This window comes from Cervus elaphus, chromosome 12, assembly GCF_910594005.1.
Source record: "Cervus elaphus chromosome 12, mCerEla1.1, whole genome shotgun sequence".
NCBI classification, from domain to species: domain Eukaryota; kingdom Metazoa; phylum Chordata; class Mammalia; order Artiodactyla; family Cervidae; genus Cervus; species Cervus elaphus.
Window position 1 is genome coordinate 96,021,974 of NC_057826.1, and position 26,907 is coordinate 96,048,880.

At 40.6% G+C, this 26,907-nt stretch overlaps 1 non-coding gene across 1 annotated transcript; it reads right to left on the reverse strand.

The window, feature by feature from the left end:
• Nucleotides 1–24,903: 24,903 nt before the first annotated feature.
• TRNAC-ACA lies at nucleotides 24,904–24,975 on the reverse strand. The gene has a single exon. It is a non-coding gene; the product is annotated as a tRNA-Cys (tRNA).
• Nucleotides 24,976–26,907: the final 1,932 nt, after the last annotated feature.

Sequence of the window (26,907 nt, forward strand, 5' to 3'; positions counted from 1 at the left end):
CTCAGTGGCCCATGAAACAGGTCTCTCTTCTCATGAGAATGACATAATGAGAAAAACCCCATGCAAGTGAAGTACAATTAGAGCCAGAGCTTCCAGCTTGGTGGAAGCTCTAGGCTGAATCCTGGGAAGACAGTTTATGAAGTGATAGTTAAGTGAAAACTGGCTGTGTGGGATGTATGCCTTTTGTCTCTCCTGAGATGAGACATCATTTAGGAGCATATCCACACTCTCTCTCACGTTCTCTACTCATCATCCCCACTTCCTTGGGAGGAACTTGGCACTGGGAAATGTTGGGAGCTCACTCTCCTGTCTTGGCCTGGAGGTGACTGTGCGGCATGCTTCTTAGATCGCTATTCTTACCTGTTAAAACGTAGGACGGTTATGACAGACCAAAGCGGGTGTTTGATGCAGAACAAAACAAGGAGTCAAAGCAATGATTATTATAATCTTATACAAATAAATTTAGCCTCTTAACTGCTGAGCTTCCAAAGGTTGTGACTTTATAGCTCTGTCTTTCCCAGTCTTGGTGTCTCAAGTATTGTTGGCGCGTCTCTGGTTTCAGCAGGATCAGGGAAAGACAGCTTCAGCTGAGGACAACACAGTCATGTAGCTCAGAACTTGAAAAGTGTCTAGTTGCTGCAGATGTCCTGTAGGTCAGCAGGGTGTTAAGCTGATAACTTCGAATTTCTTCTTGATTCCCACCCCCCTCAAAAAAAGATAAACAGAGATCCTTGATTATTCTTGGCCCACATTTAAAATTTCTTCAGTTTAAAAAAAAAAAAAAACAGAGAAGTTGCCTTCTTAATACTATGTGTTAAATTCTTAGAGATAAGGGTTTGTTATCAACCCAGGTCCTTGGATTCTTTAATCAATAGAAACTGATAAGAGGCCAGACAAGAAATTCAGGCAAGGTTTCATTGGGGCTCATGATGCAGCACAAGGGAGGGAAAAACAAGTAACAGGCTCCCTTGTACCTTCCGGGGGGTGGGTGGGGAACTGGTCCCTTAATGGGGTGAGGTTGGGGCAGATTCATGGTTGGGCCAGAGGGGTGGCTTAGGTGGTCTGCCCACACCCTTAGTGGTGCTGTTTGTGGGGATCATGCCCAATACCCTGCTTTTGCTCCTGGAACCTCGGAAGGTTTGGTTTCTGGCCTTTTATCATCTTATAGTTCATAACTTACCCCAAGTGCACATGCATGCAGTTATGTTTTTGTCCCTTTCATTTCTTTGTATTCTGTTGCTTGAGGAGACAATTGTCCAGGTACAAATGTGCTGAGTTTCTCAGTCATGTCTGACTCTTTGTGACCCCATGGACTGTAGCCCATCAGGCTCCTCTGTCCGTTGGGATTCTCCAGGCAAAAATACTGGAGTGTGTTGCCATGCCCTCCTCCAGGGGATCTTCCTGACCCAGGGATTGAACCCAGGTCTCCTACACCGCAGGTGGATTCTTTACCATCTGAATCACCAGGGAAGCCTATCCAGGTACAAGCACTGCAATAAGGGGACCCAGATCCCAGCCTGTCTTAGATTCAACTGAAAATACTAGGTCCTTGGGATCTGCTTTAATAGTCTGAAGGACAATGGGGAAATCACCACCAAGTCAGTTCTTCTGCTCTCTTTAGGATCTTCAGTGAGATTAAGAGAAAGTCAGACCCTAAGATTTACAAATAGAAGTAACATAGAAGCCTATTATTAATTCCTAGCCAAGTAAGTATTTATTTAAATATTTGTCATCATTAAAGAGGAAATATAAGGATTTAGGTAGCTTAACTATGAGGGAAACATGAGCTCACAGGTGAAAATAGCCAGGTGCCTGAGGAGTGCAAGCCCTCAACATCATGGCCAGCCAGCTGCAGCCCGTGGACCAAATCTACTCTCTATTGTTTATATATGGTCCCTCAGCTGAGAATGATCTGTATATTTTAAATTGTTGAAAACAAAATAGAAGGATACTATTTTGTGACACATTAAAATTATATAACATTCAGTCTACGGCCATGCCCCCTGAACATGCCCCGTCTCATCATCTAAAATTATACAAAATTTGAATTTCAATGCCCATAAATAAAGTTTTATTGGCATATAGCCACATACTCATTTACGTGTTGTCTGTGGCTACTTCACACTGCAATGGCAGAGCTGAGTAGTTGCGACAGAGACCATCTGGCTCACGAAACCAAAAATATTTACTATCTAGCCTTTTACTGAAAATAAGTGTGCTGACCTTAGCTCCATGAGAAAAAAAATACACTGAAAAGCATATCCAACCTGAAGCAGAGTTATTGGGACAGCTTAAAATAAGTATAATAAATATATTAAAGAGATAATAAGCTATAAATGAAAAAGAGTTATAACAATGAAAAACAATGAATTATGTTTAAAAACAATTGGAAATATTAGGTGTGGAAAACAGAATAGTTGAAATGAAGAACACAATAGATGAGATAATTACTAGGGTAGGCAGTGCTAAAGAATGAATCTAATCTGCTATTTCATTTTTCCCTTTATTTATCAATTTTCTGGAGATAATGAATTCATTCCCTATCATTCTCTGAAGTTAACCATTTAGTTTATTTTAGTATCATTAGGACTCATGAATATAAACATATTTGATGGGTTTTAGTCTGTCACAATTGTTGAAGTAAGTTGGTGTGCCTGAGGCACAATGAGCCAGAACAAACCAGTACAGGGGAGCTTGGAGCAGAGAAAGATTTATTGCAGGGCTATGCAAGGAGATGGGTGGCTCATGCCCTGAAAAGCCCCAAGATCCTCAACGGTTTCAGCAAAACATTTTTAAAAGCCAGGTGAGAGAGGAGAGTCACAGGGTATGTGATCAGTCTTTGCACAATTCTCTGATTGGCCGATGGTGAGGTAACAGGGCGGTATCACAGGAATTAATATTATCACTCCTGAGGCTCCAGGAGGCCTGGGCCTATGAACTCATGGTCATCAGGTAGTTAACATCTTTCATAGGAGGGCGGTTCATATCTATAAAGCAATTCAGGAAGTGTGCATCAGATATTATCTAGGTACTTCTGAGAGAAGATGAAGTAGAGGATATGGAGAAAGGGCCTGTCCTAGGAAGCCCCTTAAGCTCCAACTTGGTTATACAATTATCTTCATCGAAGCTCAAATTTTCCAATATTGGGCCAGTAGAAGCCTGTTAAGCATGGCTCCTGAGTCTTTTGATGTGATCACGAAGTCTTTGAGACCTTCTTTTCTACACGCTATGACAAGATTTTCCAGGAACCTCTTCATTTCCTGCTCTAGACCGAGACTCAGCCATTCACTAAGAAGTCATGGTTTCTTGTGATTGTAAGTAGAATTTCAGGACTACTGTCTCTGTCCTCAGTTCAGTTCAGTCGCTCAGTCGTGTCTGACTCATTGCAACCCCATGAATCGCAGCACGCCAGGCATCCCTGTCCATCACCAACTCCTGGAGTTTACTCAAACTCATGCACATCGAGTCGGTGATGCCATCCAACCATCTCATCCTCTGTCGTCCCCTTCTCCTGCCCCCAATCCCTCCCAGCATCAGGGACTTTTCCAGTGAGTCAACTCTTTGCATCAGGTGGCCAAAGTATTGGAGTTTCAGCTTCAACATCAGTCCTTCCAATGAACACCCAGGACTGATCTCCTTTAGGATGGACTGGTTGGATCTCCTTGCAGTCCAAAGGACTCTCAAGAGTCTTCTCCAACACCACAGTTCAAAAAGCATCAATACTTCGGTGCTCAGTTTTCTTCACAGTCCAACTCTCACATCCATACATGACCACTGGAAAAACCATAGCCTTGACCAGATGGACCTTTGTCAACAAAGTAATGTCTCTGCTTTTTTTTTTTTTTTTTTAATGTCTCTGCTTTTTAATATGCTATCCAGGTTGGTCATAACTCTCCTTCCAAGGAGTAAGTGTCTTTTAATTTCATGGCTGCAATCACCATCTGCAGTGATTTTGGAGCCCCCCAAAATAAAGTCTGACACTGCTTCCATTGTTTCCCCATCTGTTTTCCATGAAGTGATGGGACCAGATGCCATGATCTTAGTTTTCTGAATGTTGAGGTTTAAGCCAACTTTTCCACTCTCCTCTTTCACTTTCATCAAGAGGCTCTTCAGTTCCTCTTCACTTTCTGCCATAAGGGTGGTGCCATCTGCATATCTGAGGTTATTGATATTTCTCCTGGCAATCTTGATTCCAGCTTGTGCTTCTTCCAGCCCACCATTTCTCATGATGTACTCTGCATATAAGTTAAATAAGCAGGGTGACAATATACAGCCTTGAAGCACTCCTTTTCCTGTTTGGAACCAGTCTGTTGTTCCATGTCCAGTTCTAACTGTTGCTTCCTGACCTGCATATAGGTTTCTCAAGAGGCAGGTCAGGTGGTCTGGTATGCCCATCCCTTTCAGAATTCTCCACAGTTTCTTGTGATCCATACAGTCAAAGGCTTTGGCATGGCCAATAAAGCAGAAATAGTTGTTTTTCTGGAACTCTCTTGCTTTTTTGATGATCCAGCAGATGTTGCCAATTTGATTTCTGGTTCCTCTGCCTTTTCTAAAATCAGCTTGAACATCTGGAAGTTCACGGTTCACGTATTGCTGAAGCCTGACTTGGAGAATTTTGAGCATTACTCTACTAGTGTGTGAGATGAATGCAATTGTGTGGTAGTTTGAGCATTCTTTGGGATTGTCTTTCTTTGGGATTGGAATGAAAACACCTTTTCCAGTCCTGTGGCCACGGCTGAGTTTTCCAAATTTGCTGGCATATTGAGTACAGCACTTTCACAGCATCATCTTTCAGGATTTGAAATAGCTCAACTGGAATTCCATCACCTCCACTAGCTTTGTTCATAGTGATGCTTTCTAAGGCCCACTTGACTTCACATTCCAGGATGTCTGACTCTAGGTGAGCAATCACACCATCGTGATTATCTGGGTCATGAAGATCTATTTTGTACAGTTCTGCTGTGTATTCTTGCCACCTCCTCTTAATATCTTCTGCTTCTGTTAAGTCCATACCATTCCTGTCCTTTATCGAACCCATCTTTGCATGAAATGTTCCCTTGGTATCGCTAATTTTGTTGAAAAGATCTCTAATCTTTCCCATTTTGTTGTTTTCCTCTATTTCTTTGCATTGATCGCTGAGGACGGCTTTCTTATCTCTCCTTGTTATTCTTTGGAACTCTGCATTCAAATGGGAATATCTTTCCTTTTCTCCTTTGCTTTTTCACTTCTGTTCTTTTCACCGCTATTTCAAAGGCCTCCTCAGACAACCATTTTGCTTTTATGCATTTCTTTTCCACGGGGATGATCTTGCTCCCTGTCTCCTGTACAGTGTCATGAACCTCCGTCCATAGTTCATCAGGCACTCTGTCTATCAGATCTAGTCCCTTAAATCTATTTCTCACTTCCACTGTATAGTCATAAGGGCTTTGATTTAGGTCATACCTGAATGGTCTAGTGGTTATCCCTACTTTCTTCAATTTAAGTCTGAATTTGGCAATAAGGAGTTCATGATCTGAGCCACAGTCAGCTCCCACTCTTGTTTTTGCTGACTGTATAGAGTTTCTCCATCTTTGGCTGCAAAGAATATAATCAATCTGATTTCCGTGTTGACCATCTGGTGATGTCCATGTGTAGAGTCTTCTCTTGTGTTGTTGGAAGAGGGTGTTGGCTATGACCAGTGCGTTCTCTTGGCAAAACTCTATTAGCCTTTGCCCTGCTTCATTCTGTACTCCAAGGCCAAATTTGCCTGTTACTCCACATGTTTCTTGACTTCCTACTTTTGCATTCCAGTCCCCTATAATGAAAAGGACATCTTTTTTGGGTGTTAGTTCTAAAAGGTCTTGTAAGTCTTCATGGAACTGTTCAACTTCAGCTTCTTCAGCGTTACTGGTTGGGGAATAAATAGACTTGGATTACTGTGATATTGAATGGTTTGCCTTGAAAATGAACAGCGATCATTCTGTCATTTTTGAGATTGCATCCAAGTACTGCATTTCAGACTCTTTTGCTGACCATGATGGCTACTCCATTTCTTCTAAGGGATTCCTGCCCACGGCAGTAGATATAATGGTTATCTGAGTTAAATTCACCCATTACAGTCCATTTTAGTTCACTGATTCCTAGAATGTCGACATTCACTCTTGCCATCTCCTGTTTGACCACTTCCAATTTGCCTTGATTCATGTACCTAACATTCTAGGTTCCTACACAATATTGCTCTTTACAGCATCAGACCTTGCTTCTATCACCAGTCACATCCACAACTGGGTGTTGTTTTTGCTTTGGCTCCATCCCTTCATTCTTTCTGGAGTTAGTTCTCCACTGATCTCCAGTAGCATATTGTGCACCTACCCACCTGGTGAGTTCCTCTTTCAGTATCCTATCATTTTACCTTTTCATACTGTTCATGCAGTTCTCAAGGTAAGAATACTGAGGTGGTTTGACATTCCATTCTCCAGTCTCTGTCCTAGGGATGTTTAATGTGGCTGTGTTGCGTGGTTCAGTGGTAAAGAATCCATCTGCCAACACAAGAGATGTAAGAGATGTGGATTCGATCCTTGGGTCAAGGAGATCCCCTGGAGGAGGAAATGGCAATCCACTCTAGTATTCCTGCCTGGAGAATCCCATGGACAGAGAAGCCTGGTGGACTACAGTCCATGGAGTTGCAAAGAGTCAGACACAACTGTGCATGAAATCATACATGCATGTTAGAATTGTAGGTTTTTCCAGTGGTCAGAACTACAGTGTGTGTACATGTATAAAATAGGTTACAAATAATACTGACTCTCCCAATTCAAATTCAGGACTATGGGAATTTTACTTAACATCTTCTATATTACTTACGTGAATCTCTTTGTTTCACACTAGGAATATCTTGCTCAGTTGTTTCACCCCACCTTATGTACACAATACTTTCAGAATAACATAGATACTACTGCCATCATTATGATTAATGTGACTATACACATAAACTTTTCCTAGTCTCCCTCTATTATGAATAGTTGGACTCTATCTGCACTGTCGGAAGATACAGACATTAGTTTTTGTACCTTCATTTTCAGCCCTCATTTAAAATTAGGAACATATATAATGCCCAACACCAGCTTTATCTTAATGTCTCTCTGGATATTTTGGTCATTTTAATGGTAATAGTATCCCTGAGATCATGATGTTAATAACTTTACTTGTGCCCTTTATATGTATAAGTAATTTTGATGAAAATGCAATTCTTTGTTTACATTTTCTGCTTTTGAGTGTCTTAAATGTTATTTCATTATCTTCTGACATAAAGCATTTCTGTCAAAGTCTGATGATAATCCAATTTCATTTTCATTTTAAGTCACCTGCTCTTGCGCCCAGTTAACCAAAGGATTAATATATTTTTTTAAATTTAACTTCTAGTAATTTTATTGGAGTAAAATTCTGTTAGGAATTTTGTAACTGTATTCTCTACTACATAGTAAAATCTCAATGTATAGTTTAAAAATGCATGTGTATATATGTGTGTGTGTATACATATACATGTGTGTACATATGTTTTTGGACTTTTTCTTGAATTATACCTTTTTCTGTTTTCTTGTTTTGGTTTTCTTCCTGTTTAGAGACCCATGTTGCCTGAATCTTTGATGTTCTTTACTTATCTTGCATATTTTTACTTTCTCACAAATTTAAAAAATTTATTTCCTCTTTTTAAAACCTTCTTCAATTTTCTGCCTTCTGTCTTAAGCTCACTTCTTTTATTTGCTCTTCTTTCAAGTTTATTCTTCACTTCTAAAATATTTTTTGGCATTTGGAAATATATATTTAACATTTTTTCCTGTATTCTGTCACTTCATTTCTAAGTTTCACTGCTTCAGCTTTATACTCTGTTTCACCTCTTATATCATTTTCTAAATTAATTCTAGCTTATTTTAAAAATAGAATGTTTTGGTTATAGTTTTGTGAGCATATCTTTCAGGGGTGCTTTCATCACAGGCATGTTTTTCTGCTTCTTTCATTTTTTTTCTCTGAGAATCCCTGGCTCCATTTCCTACCCTGACATTTATCTGAAGCTTCTCTTCCTTTGTCTCTGCTTTTCACTTTATTTCCTCCTACAAAGTTTCTGGGCTCATGCAGGCTTTTATGGCTACTGGGAGTTGGTCCTTGCCCACCTATTTTTTGGGATTCCCTGAAATACTTTACTACTTAGTTTTGCTGTAAAAGTTGTTAATGAGTTTAATAGTTTTGTATTTATTTTAATTTAGTTTTCAACTGTAGAAGAGAGAAAACTAGCAAGATAAAACACAAAGGAATTGATAAAGACAAAGTTAAATAAAGAAAAGCAAAAAGTTAAGTCAATGAATAAAACTAAGGACTTGTTCTTTAGAAAGACTAACAAGTAAGCTTTACCCTGGAGCAATTTTTAGGAATGAGACACATACAACATGAACAAAACTGCAATTTGATGGACAACAATATAACAGTTATTGTGAAAGCCCAAGCAAAAGATTATTTTCCAAGTAAGTATAAACTATAAAAACAAGCTCAACAATAGAAAACTAAACAGACTAATGTGCACACAGCAGGCTTGAAACTGCTCTCTTCAGAAAGACCTCCTTACAGGTTGGCTCTTGGCTGGCATCTGAGATCTTGGCACTTGACCCATTCTCCCCACTATTAAAGATGGTTCACTGTGCTCTGGACTGTGTAATCACTCTGATTTATGGGAACCTCTTCTCTTTGGAGAAGAATGTGTGACCAGCCCCTCCATGAAAACCTTGGGCACTGAGTCTCCACTGGGCTTCACTAGCCGGGAACAATGCACTTTTGATTACATTTTTCATTGCTGGAAAAAGGAACATGTTGACTTCCAGGGATATCCTCCCAAGAAGGAGAGAATGCCTCTAGACACCATCCAAGTCTCCTTTCCTTGTGAATATCCTTTTATGATAAGGCTTAGCTGTGAGTGCAACTACATGCTGAGTCCCTTGATTAACACCAGTGGACCACTGAATGTTCAGTTCAGTTCAGTCACTTAGTCGTGTCCGACTCTTTGCGAACCCATGAATCACAGCACGCCAGGCCTCCCTGTCCATCACCAACTCCCAGAGTCCACCCAAACTCATGTCCATTGAGTCGGTGATGCCACCCAGCCATCTCATCATCTGTCATTCCCTTCTCCTCCTGCCCCCAATCCCTCCCAGCATCAGAGTCTTTTCCAATGAGTCAACTCTTCGCATCAGGTGGCCAAAGTATTGGAGTTTCAGCTTTAACATCAGTCCTTCCAATGAACACCCAGGACTGAACTCCTTTAGGATGGACTGGTTGGATCTCCTTACAGTCCAGGGGACTCTCAAGAGTCTTCTCCGAAACCACAGTTCAAAAGCATCAATTCTTCGGCGCTCAGTTTTCTTCACAGTCCAGCTCTCATATCCATACATGACCACTGGAAAAACCATAGCCTTGACTAGATGGACCTTTGTCAACAAAGTAATGTCTCTGCTTTTTAATATGCTATCCAGGTTGGTCATAACTCTCCTTCCAAGGAGTAAGTGTCTTTTAATTTCATGGCTGCAATCACCATCTGCAGTGATTTTGGAGCCCCCCAAAATAAAGTCTGACACTGCTTCCATTGTTTCCCCATCTGTTTTCCATGAAGTGATGGGACCAGATGCCATGATCTTAGTTTTCTGAATGAGCCAACTTTTCCACTCTCTTTCACTTTCATCAAGAGGCTCTTCAGTTCCTCTTCACTTTCTGCCATAAGGGTGGTGCCATCTGCATATCTGAGGTTATTGATATTTCTCCCGGCAATCTTGATTCCAGCTTGTGCTTCTTCCAGCCCACCACTTCTCATGATGTGCTCTGCATATAAGTTAAATAAGCAGGTGACAATATACAGCCTTGAAACACTCCTTTTCCTGTTTGGAACCAGTCTGTTGTTCCATGTCCAGTTCTAACTGTTGCTTCCTGACCTGCATATAGGTTTCTCAAGAGGCAGGTCAGGTGGTTTGGTATGCCCATCCCTTTCAGAATTTTCCACAGTTTCTTGTGATCCACACAGTCAAAGGCTTTGGCATGGTCAATAAAGCAGAAATAGATGTTTTTCTGGAACTCTCTTGCTTTTTCAATGATCCAGTGGGTGTTGCCAATTTGATTTCTGGTTCCTCTGCCTTTTCTAAAATCAGCTTGAACATCTGGAAGTTCACGGTTCACATATTGCTGAAGCCTGGCTTGGAGAATTTTGAGCATTACTTTATCAGTGTGTGAGATGAGTGCAATTGTGCGATAGTTTGAGCACTCTTTGGAATTGCCTTTCTTTGGGAGTAGAATGAAAACTGACCTTTTCCAGTCCTGTGGCCACTGCTGAGTGTTCCAAATTTGCTGGCATATTGAGTGCAGCACTGATTTCACAGCATCATCTTACAGGATTTGAAAGAGCTCAACTGGAATTCCATCACCTCCCTTCTGTAAATCACACACTGATAACCCAAAAATAAATGAAGAAGATAGTCAAATTTCTACTCCTCTAAAAATGTTTCAGGTTCAGAGAGTTTCAGTAATATTGTACTAAGTCTTTAAGACACCAGGCTTGTAAATTCTCTTGAAAAGAAAAAGAAAGTGAAGACACTCAGTCATGTCCAACTCTTTGTGACTCCATGGACTGTAGCCTACCAGGATTTTTCATCCATGGGATTCTCCAGACAAGAGTACTGGTGTGGGTTGCCATTTCCTTCTCCAGGGGATTTTCATGACACAGAGATCTAATCTGGGTCTTCACCACTGCAGCCAGATGCTTTTATCATCTGAGCCAAATTCTCTTATTGAAATCTATTTTACTGATTTTTTCTTGATAAGGATTTCTAAGCAGGATCTTTTAACTTGTAACATTCTCTGGTATTCTTTATCTAGTTTTCTTCTCTGTATTACAAATCTGCTGTTTGACATAGAAATATTTATGATTGTATTGTCTTTTAATATTTTAACTCCATCTCAATGATGAAAATAACTTTTTATAGAACATGTGCTCCGAAGTTAGATTTTCCAGATTTGTGTTTTCACTCTTGATAGCTATAAGATCTTGTGCAATTTACTTAAATTTTTTTTTTGATCCTCAGTTTCATCATGTGTAAAGTACTAATATAGAGTTCAATGCAGTTCAGTTGCTCAGTCGTGTCCAATTCTTTGAGACGCCATGGCCTGAAGCACGTCAGGCCTCCCTGTCTATCACCAACTCCTGCAGTTTACTCAAACTCATGTCCATTGAGTTGGTGATGCCATCCAACCATCTAATCCTTTGTTGTGCCCTTCTCCTCCTGCCTTCAATCTTTCCCAGCATCAGGGTCTTTTCAAATGAGTCAGTTCTTCACATCAGGTGGCCAAAGTATTGGAACTTTAGCTTCAACATCAGTCCTTCCAATGAACACCCAGGACTGATTTCCTTTAGGATGGCCTGGTTGGATCTCCTTGAAGTCCAAGGGACTCTCAAGAGTCTTTTCCAACACCACAGTTCAAAAGCACCAATTCTTTGTGCTCAGCTTTCTTTATTAGTCCAACTCTCACATCCATACATGACTACTAGAAAAACCATGGCCTTGACTGGATGGACCTTTGTTGGCAAAGTAATGTCTCTGCTTGTTAACATGCTCTCTACGTTGGTCATAATTTTTCTTCCAAGGAGCAAGTGTCTTTTGATTTCATGGCTACAGTCACCATCTGCAGTGATTTTGGAGCCCCCCAAAATAAAGTCTGACACTGTTTCCACTGTTTCCCCATCTATTTGCCATGAAGTGATGGGACCAGGTGCTATGATCTTAGTTTTCTGAATGTTAAGCTTTAAGCCAACTTTTTCACTCTCCTCTTTCACTTTCATCAAGAGGCTCTTTAGTTCCTCTTCACTTTCTGCCATAAGGGTGGTGTCATCTGCGTTTCTGAGGTTATTTCTCCCGGCAATCTTGATTTCAGCTTGTTCTTCATCCAGTCCAGCATTTCTCATTATATACTCTGCATATAAGTAAAATAAGCAGGGTGACAATATACAGCCTTGACGTACTCCTTTTCCTATTTGGAACCAGTCTGTTGTTCCATATCCAGTTGTAACTGTTGCTTCCTGACCTGCACTCAGATTACTCAGGAGGCTGGTCAGGTGGTCTGGTATTCCCATCTTTTTAAGAATTTTCCACAGTTTGTTGTGATCCACAGTCAGTTATTTTATTTTGATTACTGATGTGTGAAATCATTTCTTAGGTGATTCCCAGGTGGCGCTGAAGAAGAAATTCATAGGGCCTGGACTCCATCTCAGGCCTGTCCGTGCTGATCGTGCTAGGCCGCCTCTCCAATGGACTCTGAACTCTGTGCTTAGCACCTGTGGGAATGACAATGGAAGCATAAGACTCCCTCTGGGCACGGGAATCTTGAAGATCACATCCAGGTTACTCATTGCCTAAGAGAAAACAGACACTAATCACCCCTGCCTCCGGACAGTATCTATCAGAATGTAACCACAGGCTTATTGATTATTAACTGTTTGAACACATAACACGGGAATGATGGGGTTATTGTGATTGTATTTACCCTTCCTGTGTAAGCCTCAAGGGGTTTGGGCTGGTGGGTTTGGACACGTACACATGGGGTATAAAAGATTTTCACAAATGCTGGTCGGGGCCCTCAGCTAAGAGGAGACTCTGCCTTGGGCCTGCCAGTGTAATAAGCTGCACTCCACTATCTGCATTGTCCTTCTGAGTGAGTTTGTTTCCCAGAAAGCATGGCTATAACAGCGCTAGTGGTAAAGAACCTACCTGCCAATGCAGGAGATGGAGAGAACTGGGTTTGATCTCCAGGTCTGAAGATCCCCTGAAAGAGGAAATGGCAACCAACTCCAGTATTTTTGCCTGGAAAATCCTATGAACAGAGGAGCCTGGCAGGCTATGGTCCGTGAGATCGCAAAGAGTTGAAAACAACCGAGCGTCTAACTGGGACCTGACTGTGGCTCAGATCGTGAACTCCTTATTGCCATATTCAGACTTAAATTGAAGAAAGTGGGGAAAACCACTAGTCCATTTAAGTATGACCTAAATCAAATCCCTTATGATTACATAGTGGAAGTAAGAAATAGTTTTAAGGGACTAGATCTGATAGACAGATTGCTTGATGAACTATGGACAGAGGTTTGTAACATTGTACAGGAAACAAGGATCAAGTCCATCCCCAAGAAAAAGAAATGCAAAAAAGCAAAATGGCTGCCTGAGGGGGCCTTACAAATAGCTGTGAAAGGAAGAGAAGGGAAAAGCCAAGGAGAAAAAGAAAGATATATCCATTTGAATCCAGAGTTCCAAAGAATAACCAGGAGAGATAAGAAAGCCTTCCTCAGTGATCAGTGCAAAGAAATACAGGAAAACAATAGAATGGGAAAGTCTGGAGATCTCTTCAAGAAAATTAGAGATACCAAGGGAAAATTTCATGCAAAGATGGGCTCAATAAAGGACAGAAATGGTATGGACCTAACAGAAGATATTAAGAAGAGGTGGCAAGAATACAAAGAACTATACAATTAAGATCTTCACAACCCAGATAATCACGATGGTGTGATCACTCACCTAGAGCCAGACATACTGGAATATGAAGTCAAGTGGGCCTTAGGAAGCATCACTATGAACAAAGCTAGTGGAGGTGATGGAATTCCAGTTGATCTGTTACAAACCCTAACAGATGATGCTGTGAAAGTGCTACATTCAATATGCCAGCAAATTTGGAAAACTCAGCCGTGGCCACAGGACTAGAAAAGGTCAGTTTTCATTCCAATCCCAATGAAAGGCAATTCCAAAGAATGCTCAAACTACCGCACAATTGCACTCATCTCACACACTGATAAAGTAATGCTCAAAATTCTCCAAGCCAGGCTTCAGCAATACGTGAACCGTGAACTTCCAGATGTTCAAGCTGATTTTAGAAAAGGCAGAGGAACCAGAAATCAAATTGGCAACACCCACTGGATCATTGAAAAAGCAAGAGAGTTCCAGAAAAACATCTATTTCTGCTTTATTGACTATGCCAAAGCCTTTGACTGTGTGGCTCACAAGAAACTGTGGGAAATTCTGAAAGGGATGGGCATACCAGACCACCTGACCTGCCTCTTGAGAAACCTATATGCAGGTCAGGAAGCAACAGTTAGAACTGGACATGGAACAACAGACTGGTTCCAAATAGGAAAAGGAGTATGTCAAGGCTGTATATTGTCACCATTATTTAACTTATATGCAGAGTACTTCATGAGAAGTGGTGGGCTGGAAAAAGCACAAGCTGGAATCAAGATTGCCAGGAGAAATATCAATAACCTCAGATATGCAGATGACACCACTCTTATGGCAGAAGGTGAAGAGGAACTAAAGAGCCTCTTGATGAAAGTGAAAGAGGAGAGTGGAAAAGTTGGCTTAAACCTCAACATTCAGAAAATGAAGATCATGGCAATCAGTCCCATTACTTCACAGCAAATAGATGGGGAAACAGTGTCAGACTTTATTTTGGGGGGCTCCAAAATCACTGCAGATGGTGATTGCAGCCATGAAATTAAAAGACACTTACTCCTTGGAAGGAGAGTTATGACCAACCTGGATAGCATATTAAAAAGCAGAGACATTACTTTGTTGACAAAGGTCCATCTAGTCAAGGCTATGGTTTTTCCAGTGGTCATGTATGGATGTGAGAGTTGGACTATAAAGAAAGCTGAGTGCCAAAGAATTGGTGCTTTTGAACTGTGGTTTTGGAGAAGACTCTTGAGAGTCCCCTGGACTGCAAGGAGATCCAACCAGTCCATCCTAAAGGAGATCAGTCCTGGGTGTTCATTGGAAGGACTGATGTTGAAGCTGAAACTCCAATACTTTGGCCACCTTATGTGAAGAGTTGACTCATTTGAAAATACCCTGATGCTGGGAAAGATTGAGGGCAGAAGGAGAAGGGGATGACAGAGGATGAGACAGTTGGATGGCACCGATTCAATGGACATGAGTTTGGGTGGACTCTGGGAGTTGGTGATGGACAGGGAAGCCTGGCATGCTGTGGTTCACAAAGAGTCGGGTCACAAAGAGTGTGACATGGGGTCACAAAGAGTTGGACACGACTGAGTGACTGAACTGAAGTGAACTGAGCGTCTAACAGTGCTACTGTTACTGATGTGTGGAATCATTTCAACCTATTAAGGGTTCCCCTGAAATAAATGTATTCATTTATGCTGGGTTGGCCAAAAAGTTTGTTTGGGTTTTCCTGCCATGGTTCAAAAACCCAAATGAACTTTTTGGCAAACCCAATATATTCACTCACATATTCAGTCATCATTTGTTCACTAAATCTTTTTTTAAAATTAATTAATTAATTTATGTCTGCCCTGAGTCTTTGTTGCTGTGTGCAGACTTTCTCTAGTTGCAGTGAATGGGGTCTACTCTTTGTGGTGTGTGGGCTTCTTATTGCTTTGTGGTCTCTAGTTGCAGAGCACAGACTCTAGGCTTCAATAGTTGTGGTCCAAGGACTTTGCTCCACGGCATGTGGAATCTTCCTGGACTATGCATCCAACCCGTGTCCCCTCAACTGGTAGGCCTAGTATTAGCCACCGGACCACCAGCAAAGTCCTATTCACCAATCTTAAATGCCAGATACTAATCTGGGGCATGACATTTTGTAGCAAATAGAGATGGGATTGTACTCTGATAAAAGGTACAATTGAATGTTATAAAAACACAGGTAAATAAACCTACATTTTCTATTAACATCTAGAATATATTTTCTTACAATTATGTGAAGATTTTAGCATTCTTGTATGACTCCCAACTTCCTTTTAATCCCATCCCTTCACCTCCAGTTAATCTACCATGTTAATAAACTTTGAAAGTTTTCCTTCAGAATATGGTTGTTCTTATTCACAAACAAATTATGTAGATTAAACAATAATAACTATAGCTTTTTTCAACTAAATTAATCTTTTAAATTCATTACTTGTTTCTCTTCTAGTTGTAGTACTAGTGGCTAGACAATAACAACAGTATCAACAAATTGTGCAGGTAAAATCTTACATATACAAAAGGAAAATTTCACATTCTAAGAACTTTGAGAGATTCTCTGCTAGTAATTTTTTCTTTTCTTCTTTGTATATGTGGAAACCTTAATTTTGTCCTCAAAGCTGAATTTTTTTTTTTTAACTGACCTGAAATTCCAGGCTCAAAACCATTTTCTTTCAAAACTAGATAAATTCTTCTGGTGTAACTGACAGAAATTTTATTAATCTATTCCAGAATTCTTTTTTAAAGAGAATTTTCTTCTACACTAGAAGCATTTGGGCTTCTCTGGAGGCTCAGATGGAAAAGAATCCAGCTGCAATGTGGGAGATCTGGGTTCTATCTCTGGGTTGGGAAGATCCCCTGGAGGAGGAAATGGCTACCCACTCCAGTGTTCTTGCCTGGAGAATGCCAAAGCAGAGGAGATACAGTCCGTGCAGTGGCAAAGAATTGGACATGACTGAGCGACTAAACTTACACAGAAGCTTTTAGGTTTGTTTGTAACCATTAATCTGTCCTCCATTTCTATTATTTTATTTTAAGAGTGTTGCATAAATGGAATCATACAGTATGTAACTTTTTGAGGTTGGCTTTTTTCTGTCACTCCGCATTATTCCCTAACAATTCATCCAAGTTATCGTGTATATCAGCAGTTTATCTTTTATTGATCAGTGTTCTATGATGTGTACATAACGTCAGTTTATTCAACCATTCACCTGTTGAAGGACATTTGAGTGGTTTTCAGTGTCTGGCTATAAAGAATAAATCTTCTGGGAACAACTGTGTACAGGATATTCTGTGATCATATGCTATTGTCTCTCTGATGTGAATTCCCAAAGTGCAGTAACTAGGTTTATGGCTGAGGCATATTTTGTTTTATAAGAAACTGCTATGCTCTTTTCTAGAGTAGCTATGTCACTTTACGTTCTCACCAGCCATGTATGAATAATTCAATTTCTTCACATCCTTCCTAGCATTTGGTGCTATTACTAAATTTTATTTTTTAACAAATTATTTCAGTTATTCTATTATATGTATAGTGATATTTCATGTAGGGTTTAATTTGCACTTCTTTAATGGCATATGATGTCATCTATATGCCCTCTTCAATAAAATACCCATGAATTTGACCTTTTTCTAATTTGATTAATTGATTTTCAGTGTTGAGTTCTGAAACTCAACACAATATATAAAGGGTCCTTTATATATTCTAGCTACAAGTCCTTTTTTGGATATGTGCTTTGCAAATATTTTCTTACACTCTTTCCATCGTCTTTGCAGAGCAACTTTTAAATTTTGTTGAGATCCAACTTAGCAGCTTTTCCTTTTACACATCATGCTTTTGGTGTCAAGTCTAAGAATATTTTTCTCGTCCCCAAGTCCTGAAGAATTTCTTCTGTTTCTCTGTAGAAGTTTTTAGTTTTATATTTAAGTATGTTAATCATTTTGAGTTAATTTTTGTAGAAAGTAAAATTTTGTTTTCAATGTATTTATATTTTTCCTTGCAGTGTCCTCCTGTTAGCTCTTTAGAATTATTTATTTACAGCTGCCCTGGGTCTCTGTCGCTGCATGTGGCTTTCTCCAGCTGTGGTCGGCGGGGGGCTCCTCTCTAGCTGCGGGGCTCGGGCTTCTCCTCACAGGAGCTTCTTGGTTGCAGAGCATGGGCTCCAGGCACATGGGCTTCTGTAATTGTGGTGCGCAGACTTAGCTGTCCCACAGCATGTGGGATCCTCCCAAACCAGGTATCGAATCTGTGTCCCTTGTTGGCAGGCAGGTTCTTAACCACTGGACCACCAGGGAGGTGCTCTTGTTAGCTTTTTATACTTCAGGAGTATACGTGTGCATAAGTGTACAGCTTAAGGAGTTTTCACCCACTGAGCAAATGCATGTAACCAGCATCCAGTCCAAGAAGTACACCATTAAAAGATCCCTGTGTCTCTTCCTACTAATGGGGCATTTTTCCTGTTTTTTGAACATCCTGTTAACAAAGTCATGTTGTGTGTGTTATTTTGTTTCTAATTTCTTTCATTCAGCATTATGTTTGTGAGGTCCACCTACAGTGTTATGTGTAGTTCTAAGTTATTTATTACATGACTATTACATGAATGTATTTTGATCGACTTACCCATTTCTGCATAGAGAGATACTTAGGTTGTTTCCAATCTGGAACTGATATAAATAGCACTGCTTTGATTAGTCTTATTCATGTACTTGAATGAAAAGTTATGACTTTGTTGTGTACATACTTAAAAGAATTGTTAGGTCACAGGACAGGCATATATACGCAGCTTTCCAAAAATAAGTTCTAATTATCTTATCTCTTGTCCACACTTGCTATTTTCAGTCTTTAAGTTTTAGTCAGTCTAATGGATATGTGTCCCACTGCTAGTTTTTTCTTTAGGTATTTTTCAACTTTTGGTTTGGGGCCAATTTTGGACTTTTCAAAAAAATTCAAAAATGAATGAAAAGAATTGCAATATTTCCTTCACCCAGATTCCTTAAATGTTAAATATGTATGTCTATATCTCTATCTATACCTATACCTGTATCTATACCTATACCTGTCTCTATATCTATACCTATATCTGGGCTTCCCTTATGGCTCAGCCGGTAAAGAATCTGCCTGCTCTGCAGGAGACCCAGGTTCCATCCCTGGGTCAGGAAGATCCCCTGGAGGAGAGAATGGCAACCCACTCCAGTTTTCTTGCCTGGAGAATTCCATGGACAGAGGAGCCTAGTGGGCTACAGTCCATGCGGTCACAAAGAGTCGGACACGACTGAGCGACTAAAGTGCGCACACACACACACAGTATTCAAGAGTGAATTGCAAGCAATATTCCTGTACTTCTAAACACAGTGTTATTTTCTAAAAATAAAGACTTTCTTGTATGACCATAGTCCAGTGATCAAAACTGAAAACATTACCATTAATACAGTAGTGTTATCAACAACACTTACTCAGATTTCACGAACTGCCACACAATTGTTCTTTGTACCCCCCCAAATTTATTCTGGTTTGAGAAGCTTCTCCCTTCTCTGACCCATCTTGCTCTGCCACCCCAGCTTTCTTTTATTCCTAAACTGTGCAAACCTCATTTTGGCCTTCGAGGCTCGGCCCTGGCTGGGCCTTCTACCTGCAGTTTTCTTTTCTCCAGTGGCCCAAATTTGCCTCCCCACTAAATCTTGGCTTCCATTTTACTTCCTCAGAAAGTTCTTCCCTATTCACCCATTCTCTCTCTTAAACTATTCTGTTGTAATTATCTACATAGGACACTTTGTTTTTCATTTTGTTAGTATATCATCTATGTCCACTAAAATGAGAGGCCTATGAGAGCAGGGAATTTGGTATCCATGTTCTTGACTGTGTTTCCATTGTCTGTCAAGGTAATGACTGACACATAATATGTAATTAATACAGACGTGTTACTAAATGATTGAACTGGTAGTTGATATCCATGGACGTCACATCAAACTCTTCAAAGTTATCAGTCTAGCTTTTCATGATAGTCTGTCTGAAATGCTTGAAATAAATTTACCAAATGTAATTCCAAGAACCAGCACACACCAAGGCCCTACTGTATAGCACAGGGAACTACATTTAATACCTTATAATAACCTAGAATGGAAAAGAATCATATACAGTCTGTATATACATATGATTATATATATCTGAATCACTTTGCTGAACGCCATAAGCTAACACAACACTGTAAATCAACTATGTGAAAAAAAGTGAAAGTATTAGTCACTCAGTTGTGTCTCTGTGACCCTATGGATTATAGCCCACCAGGCTTCTCTGTCCCTGGAATTCTCCAGGCAAGAATGCTGGAGTGGGTAGCCATTCCCTTCTCCAGGGGATCTTCCTGACCCAGGAATTGAACCCAGGTCTCTGGCATTGCAGGTGGATTCTCTACCATCTGCGCCATCAGGGAAGCCAATCAACTATACCTCAATTTTTAAAAAGCAGTAGTAGTTAAGATAATCTCCCAGGACAGTAACTTTATAATACAGAGGAAGGCTCTACTAGGATATCCATGAAGTCACAATATATTGAGGACTAGACAACAAGAATTGGTTCAGATGACCTATTTATGACAATAATGTGAAACTGTTACACTGGAGAGAGCCTAGATAAGGTCAAATAGAACCTTGAGGACAGAGTAAGGACAATTTGTTTTCTGCTCATACTTCTTTCAGGCTAAGTCTCCTTTTAAAATTAAATTTGATTTACAAATTAAATTAAGAGGGATGTGATGGGGAGGGAGGTGGGTGGGGAGATTGGGATGGGGAACACATGTAAATCCATGGCTGATTCATGTCAATGTATGGAAAAAATCACTACAATATTGTAAAGTAATTAGCCTCCAACTAATAAAAATAAATGAAAAAAATTTGATTTACAAATTAAATTAATTTGGCTTTTTAAACCAAAAGCAGCAGCATGTTTTTCCAGGCTTTCATTTACTTGTCCTCCTCGGTCACCACTTTTTCATTTCTTGCTCTGAAACCTGTATGGTTACAAATGTTCCAGAATATTAAATTCTGCCTCTTCTGATAATCATGTGGTTAATTCTCAAAGCTTATTGCTCAAATAGTAATCATGGAAAGATATTTTCAGTGACATGTGAAATTACAGTTGTGCACATTGACACATATGTAACATGTGATAGCTACTCACTTAGTGTTATACCATGCTATGAGTAGAGGTTGTATCTACTTCACAGCCCTCTATACATGTGTGACGAGGTTTACTGCATTGTTCCAAGTTATATAGAAAAGCCATAGTTTAGTTCTATAGGGGCAGTCACCTCTTTAACCATGATTCAGTCAAAATTGATGGAGTATTACAAAGTCTACTCTTTGAGAATACTCATCCATGGGGCCTGGGGTAGGACCTAGAGAACTGTATTCTTAACTCTCCCCCAAATGACTCTAACTGATATTGAGAAATACTTAATAGTCATAATCCAATGATGGTTGTCTGATCTACCAAGAGAGAAATTTTAAAAATGTATTGGGAAGAAAGGTTCATGTTTCTATTTATACAAGTCCTGTCGGAACATTTTGGCTCTAGCTTGGTACCTTCCATGTACTAATTAGCCTATTTTCCTGCCAGACATAAAATTACAAACCCTCCTGAACTCTTCTAACTTAGTCGCTCAGTTGTGCCTAACTCTATGCGATCCCATGGATCCCATGCAATCCCATGGATTATAGCCCACCAGGCTCCTCTGTCCATGGACTTTCCTGTCAGACATAAAATTACAACCCATCCTGAATTCTTTTAACTTAGTTAGTTTCTCAATCATGTGTAACTCTGCAGTCCCATGGACTATAGCCCACCAGGCTCCTCTGTCCATGAAATTGTCCCAGCAAGTATACTGGAGTGGCTAGCCATTCCCTTCTCCAGAGGATCTTCCCTACCCAAGGATTGAAGCCGGATCTCCTGCATTGCAGGCAGGTTCTTTACCCTCTGAGCCACCAGGGAAGCCCCTTTTAAACTTAATCTGGGATCAAAAAGGGCCACAGCTACTGAAAAAGATAAGCAGTTATTAGATCAAATCAGAAAGAGCTATGATATTAAGAGGTTATTAACTTTCAGGAAGAGTTTCTGAAGTTAAACTCCCTGCTGAAATAATCCCTGTTTAGAGACAGCTTGGGCGACATATATTCAGAAGCAGCTTTATGAATAAGCTTTTGCAGGGGAAAAAAAAAAAAAGAGAGGAAGCTGGGGATGCATTGGGTTTGTCGCCGTTTTTTGCTTGTTTCCCTCTGAGCTTTCATTCCTGTCTACCTGGTCTAAAGTTTTCTATTATCCACACCTCAACTTCATCAGCATAACTAATATTTTCCTGTGCAAGCTTACTTAGTGTATACATGAGATGCAAGTTTCAAAGATGCTGTGAGAGGCTCAGAAGAAAGACACTCTGCTGGGCTGATTTGTTGGTAAGACAGGGTAATAATAACTGTTTACTTGGAGTGCTTTCTAGCCCCTTGGGTCAGATTGCAAAATATTCAGGAAGGAGACCTCTTAGGAGTTGGATGTTCATTGAGTACTTTGATGTGGAGAGAATTTTATGCCCCACTTTTGCTCTTCTTTCCTTAAGTATCAAAGAGTGGTATTACTCTGTGGGCATACTGCCTTTCCAGGAGACAGGTTGCAAAGAGTCAGAATGCTTGTGTGATTAAGATTGTGGTTATGTGAAAACAAGATTAGGAAGATATATTAAAGGAGAAGCTTAGGAAGAAATTAGCCTGGGTTCTTGTTCCTGATACTGACCAGTCTTGTTTCTTCTCTTGGTGTGAATTTCCACATCTGTAAGAGTAGGTAGGCTAGAGCAAAGGTGGGATCCAATGGTCCACAAACACATTTTATTCACTTTATTTGGCTTTCATGAGGTTTCTTTCTTCCCTTTGTCTTCTCCACCTGTAATTTTTTTTATCCTTCTCTTCCATGAAATTTAAAACAAAATCTGAACATTAGGAAAGCCCATGTAACAATATATGTTTTTTATTTTAACTTATTGAAATCTAGTTGATTTACAATATTGGTTTCAGATGTATAATTATACTCCAGTTCAAGTTACTACAGTATAATGAGTCTATTGCTCTGTGATGTACAGTATATCCTTGTTGTCTATTTGTTTGTTTTTAAATCCTTAATTGAAGTGCAGTTTATTTACAATCATTGTATTAGTTTCAGGTATGCAGCGAAATGACTCAGTTATTTACCTATATGTCTGTCTTTCTATCCTTTCCTATTCTTTTCCCTTATGGGTTATTACAATATACTGAGTGTAGTTCACTGTCTTATATAGTAGGTCCTTGTTGGTCTTACATTTTATATATAGTAGTGTGTATATGGCAATCCCAAACTCTTGATTTATCCCTCACCCCTTTCTTCTTTGGTAACCATGTTTGTTTCCTTTGTCTGTGGGTTTATTTCTGTTTGGCATATTGTTTAGATTCTCTTAAGAGCTGAGGAGGATGGTGGCACCAGATCTGGATGGTACCTGCCCGTCGTTAGAAGTGGCATGTCAAGGTTTGTGATGTCTCTACCACTGACTACTGACTCCCAAACCCAACACTTGATGTCAGCTCCTGTTCATCACAATATTGTTGTCTGTGTTGGATAGAGAATGCATTTCTTACCCATGTCTCTAAAAAAGGTGAAAGTGAAAGACCATAAAGTCTGCATTAAAAAAAAAAAAAAAGTGTGGTGACATAGGGTATTGCATTTGCTCTCTTTTCTATTATTTTGGTCACATCTATAATGTTCTCCTTCCAAGAAACAGGCATCGTAAATGTGTCAAATTTAGCACGTTTGGTGTGTTCAGCATCGTTGTGGTGAGGTGAATCCTGTGACTCAGTGCCTACAAGAGGATTTAACGTGATCTCTGCCCAACGCAGCGCAGCAGGGCTCAGGTTTCAAGCGAACATGCTCAGCATTTTGTTCTGTTCCTGAATTCTTTGCCTTTGCTTCTATTCTTTCACTGAGGAGGCAAAGACATGCGGGCTAAGGTATTTAATTTCTCGTTGAAACAAAATGCAAACTAAACTCCAGATGCTATATTTCAAATCTCCCAACTTTCATCTTAAATAAACTCAGTCATTTAGTAAGCATTTCTTTAGTGTCTACTACATTGCAGGATTTGTGCTCCGCTTTGTGATGTAGAGAAAAAAATACCCCTTGACTGACAGGCTAGTGAGAACAAGAGACAAGAAAATAAGGGCCAGTGGGTAAAGTCCAAGGCCTTGCCAAAGAGCAGCAGGGAAACCCACTGGTCATGAAAAACTGGGTTCAGTGGACTCGATGATCTAGGAGGGTACTACCTTGACTGATTCTCAATGATGTCTACAAAAAAGGGAAGTTATTATTACTGAAATGGTGTTAGTGGGAGAGGAGTGTGAGGACTTGAACTTGTCATAAGCTGGATTTAAGGCAGCAGTTAGCAAGTGATATCTGGTAGAGATTGTTCAACATTTTCAAACCAGGTGAGTTGCTGGACCACCAATGGTCTTGCCTTCTCGAATTCACCTGGTGTGGGTGATTGGCCAGCGTCTGTTAGGCTGACGGCTTTCCGAGCTTGTGCAGCTATGAGGCTGTTTATTTTCAAGCTAGCACAGAGCTGAGGAGAGGAGTAGGGGGCCACAAGACTTGTTCTTACTGAGATTCAGCCATTTTTCTTGACTAAATACTCCTTGGAGTTTTGTAGGTCTTTGGTTTATTTCCTGAGTTCTAAAGAAGCAGACTCTGATCATTTTTGCCAGCATTCTCCTTGTTTTATGGAGGAACAGAGTTTGAGTGGATCTGCAGTACGCTAGTGTTTCTTCTGGACTTTAAAGTCAGTTAGTCTGGGATCTTACATGGATCTGAACAAGCTGATGTTAAAAGGCTGTCAGCTTAGCTTGTCCTGCAGTTCTGTTTTGGGCCAGCTCTGAGTCACAAGACATTTTAAAACTTGTGATGTTTCTTTACACAATAGCTAGTTGTTCTGGATGGAGAGGCAATGGACTGAGCCTGGATTTGAAGTGAGGCAAGAGGGAAAAGGGCAGGCAAGTCTTCCTGGGAGGAGTGAGGTTGAAGAAGAGGAAGAATGAGCCCAGTGGAAGTGTTAGTGATGTCCTGGGGCGTGGCAGCATCATCCAGTGATTCAGAGGTGAACACCACCCACAACAGAATCCCTGCTTTTATGGAATTTATATTCTGAGGCTGGGAAGCAGGTGGGGGGCAGAAAACGAACAGATGTGATAGGTCACTACCTACATAGTTGTTAGCTAATGCTATGAAGAAAGACTGTAGCCAACCAGGCTCCTCCGTCCATGAGATTTTCCAAGCAAGAATACTGGAGTGGGTTGCCATTTTCTTCTCCAGGAGATCTTCCCAACCCAGGGATTGAACCTGGGTCTCCTGCATTGTAGGCAGACGCTTTACCGTCTGAGCCACCAGGGAAGAGCTGATATGCAGAAAACAATCTGGCAGGTGATGGAGACTGACTGTGGTACTATTTTTCACTGAGAGGTCAGGAAATTCCTTTCTGATGAGAAGATATTAGAGCAGACTTGAATGAAGTGAGGAGTGAGCCCTGGGGCTTTCTCAGGGTGGAGTGTTCTTAGCACAGGCAATGGTGAGGGCAAATGCCTGGGGTGGGAACTGAAGAGGGAGTAACCCTGGGACAAGTTGGTGTGAAGAGACTTCCCTGGTGGTCCAATGGCTAAGACTCCAAGCTCTCAATGCAAGGGGTCCAGGTTTGATCTCTGATCAGGGAACTAGATCCCACATGCCACAACTAAGAGTTCTCAGGCCACAACTAAAGATCCCTTGTGATGGAACTAAGACCCGGCATGGCAAAATGAATAAATAATAAAGTACAATAAATTTTGTTTTAAAAATTGGGGTGTGAGGACTCAGGAGAAAGGAAGCTGAGACTGTCAAGTCACAGAGACAGGAGGTCAGCACGGTGACAAGAGCAGGGGCTTAGAACAAGGAATACAGCTCCTTAGAGGGACTCATGTTGCTGCCTTTAGGATGCACCTCGGAAGCCGGCAGTGAGAGCCTGGTGATATCAGTCATTGCAAGGTTCCCTCGGATTCTGCAGTCTGAGGTTGTTGTCGGGCGTCTGAGCACTGTGCTTAGCTGTCACTGGCTTTGTAACCACTGCTGTGAAGACCCCGCTCTGCCTTTCTGAGGAGGGGCAGACATGGCAGGGTCAGCCTGCCCAGTCTCAGTCAGACTCCCTAGTCTTACAGAAGCCCCTCGGGTTGGCCTAGGGGGACCCAGCATTCCACTGCCCTCCGGAACTGTGTTGGGAACAGGTATCAAAACAGCTACGTGAATGTATTTTCATTCTGCGGGCTTCTCCAGTGAGACAATGTTTATGTTTTTCCACGTTTTCCTAGCAAGCTCCACCAGCTTTAGAACTGTTAATGAAAGACACATATTGTCAGCTTCTTATTTGAATGAATTTGAGTTGCTGTGATCTGTTAGTAGAAAATTACTGTTTATTGCTTACTCCCTGCTGTATCCCTAGTGTTGGGATAATAGTGATTCAAACAGAATTCATTAAATGAATTAATAAGTCTGTTAGAAGTGACGTTTTTAAAAGTTTGCTATATTGTGAAATGTGATCCTTACCTCCTCTCCTGGGGTCTTTAAACCTCTTTCTCTCTGAGGCTCCTTGTTTCAGCCTGTATGTATGCTTGGGTCTGTCTATCCTTAAAACAAAATATCTTTTAATTCTTACTCCCTCTGGCCACTCCATATCCAGTTCTCACTTCCTTGTATTATTCAGTCCCGAAGCCAGTGCAGTCTTACTTCCACACGTGTAATGCCAGGTCTCTTTAGACTATGGGTTTAAGCTATGCTAATTGATTTATGGCTAAAATCAATTAATGACTTTGGAGCCATGTTTTACTTCATATATAGTACACTTGTTCGTCAGATATTTACCTCACTTTCATGACATACTTCTCTTCTAGTTTCCGTCTCTCTCTCTGAACAGTTCTCTTGTTTTGCTCACTGCTTCACTGCTGGTCTTCCTTAGAGTTCTGTCCCACCATTTTTTCTTGTCTCTTACTCTGTTCTTACAGAAAGATGCTTGGTCCAAGGATACAACTAATCTGAGCTTTACACATAGACTTAGACAGCCTCGAACTGAACAGTCCACAGACTTGAACTTGGGTTTATTATCTGCTCTCATTCCTCTCCTGGAAATGTTATTCTTCTTTTCATCTGTTTTTCTTTCTCTTCCTCCATCACCTTAAAGACCCTTTCCTCCTATAACATCACATCCAGTCTGTCCCTGCTGCTGCTGCTGCTGCTAAGTCACTTCAGTCAAGTCCAGCTCTGTGCGACCCCATAGACGGAAGCCCACCAGGCTCCCCC